Below are 2,078 nucleotides of genomic sequence, written 5' to 3'. Positions count from 1 at the left end.
ACAAATCATTAAAAAATACTAACAATATACAAAACCAAACATACAAAAGTATCCAGAAACACAAAAATACCGGAAAGTTGCGAAAAAAAATAAGATAGCATGTACTGAAAACAGCCCCCGAACAATGGGAAAAAGGTTTAATACCAAGTCATAAAAATCCTCCAACTCTTTATATACACAGAAGATAAAAAACACAGAAGCACAATAAGAGGTGACATAATTAAGCGCTACAAAAAGGGACGAAAAAGATAACAAAATAGGCCAAACCACGAGCAAAGAATCATTATTATTTTCCACTAGAAAAAATTATATAGCGACAAACAAGAGAGAAAAGGAGAGGAATGTTTTTTCTATGTTCCATCCATACACACATACATACAAACATACATACATACAAACATACATACATACATACATACATACATACATACATACATACATACATACAAACATACATACAAACATACATACATACATACATACACAAACATGCTACGCTAGCAACTTTCTTTTCTTGTGATGAATTACATTTTTTGCAAGTAAAAATATGAGTTAATTATGAGAATATTTATAATAATTTTAGTTTTTATATAATTTATAATATTTATAATAATTATAGATACACACATACGTACAATACATACAAACAAATATACAAATATACAAACAAATATATACACAAGCATATGCACAAACAACAAACAAACAATTGTTGGTTACACAAACAATTGTTGGTTTATTGTCTCTTCTTTCTAACAGTAGTAGTAGTGGTAGTGGCAGCAGCAGCAGCAGTAGTAGCAGTATTAGTAGTAGTTGTAGTAATGGTAGTAGTAGTAGTGGTAGTTGCAGTAGTAGTAGTAGTGGTAGTAGTAGCAGTAGTAGTAGTAGTTGTAGTAGTGGTAGTTGTAGCAGTAGTGGTAGTAGCAGTAGTAGTAGTAGCAGCAGAGTAGCAGTAGTAGTAGTAGTAGTGGTAGTAGTAGTAGTGGTGGTAGTAGTAGTAGTAGCAGCAGTAGTAGCAGTAGTAGTAACAATTTCGCTAGGTAATCTATCAATCATGTGTCTTTAACGAGAAAAAATCTTCATTCTCTCAAAACCTTTTCTTGCCATTTTACTACTATACACAAAGAAGTTTTAGAAGTAGTGATGGTTATAATAGTAGCAGTAGTAGTAGTAGTAGTAGCAGCACCATTAGTAGTAGCAGTAGCAGCAGCAGCAGTAGTAGTAGTACTAGTAGTAGTAGTACTAGTAGTAGTAGTAGTAGTAGTAGCAGCAGTAGTAGTAGTAGTAGTAGTAGTAGTAGAAGTAATAGTAATAGTTTAATTAGTAAATAACATCAGCGTCGTCGTCATCATCATCTTCATTTCGAACGCCAAAAACAACATTTCTATCGTCACATCAGCCATTATATAATTGTAATCAGGTGCTACATGCAAGCTTGTTACATACAAGTTACATGTTAGAGTTGTTTATACAGATACATAAAAGTTACATGTTATAGTTGTTTATATAGATACATACAAGTTACACATTAGAGTTGTTTATATAGATACATACAAGTTACACATTAGAGTTGTTTATATAGATACATACAAGTTACACATTAGAGTTGTTTATACAGATACATACAAGTTACGTATTAGAGTTGTTTATACAGATACATACAAACATACAAACACATTAGAAGTGAACATGGGAATGGGAAGGAAGACGCGGGAGTGTAAAGAAAATAGGAAATGGAAATTTTCTGGAACGTTGTCATGAATGGGAAGTCGGGAAGAAATCCGGAATGAGAAAAAAATGGGATGGAATTGGGAACAAATTATAATTCTGACTCATCTCTAATACATACATACATACATACAAACATACCTACATACATACATACATACATACATACATACATACATACATACATACACCATACATACATACATACATAGAAATATACAAACATACAGAACCACATTTGCATTTTATTAGATACAGATCTTGTTGATTTCGCTTCGAATGTGAAAAATTTTCTATAAATTTGATGAATGTTTTGCAGTATTGTTTCTGTGTGTGTGTGTGTGTATGGT

The sequence above is a fragment of the Helobdella robusta genome, assembly GCF_000326865.2.
Source record: "Helobdella robusta unplaced genomic scaffold HELROscaffold_11, whole genome shotgun sequence".
Classification (NCBI taxonomy): Eukaryota; Metazoa; Annelida; class Clitellata; order Rhynchobdellida; family Glossiphoniidae; genus Helobdella; species Helobdella robusta.
Note: the sequence above shows the minus strand (reverse complement) of the source record.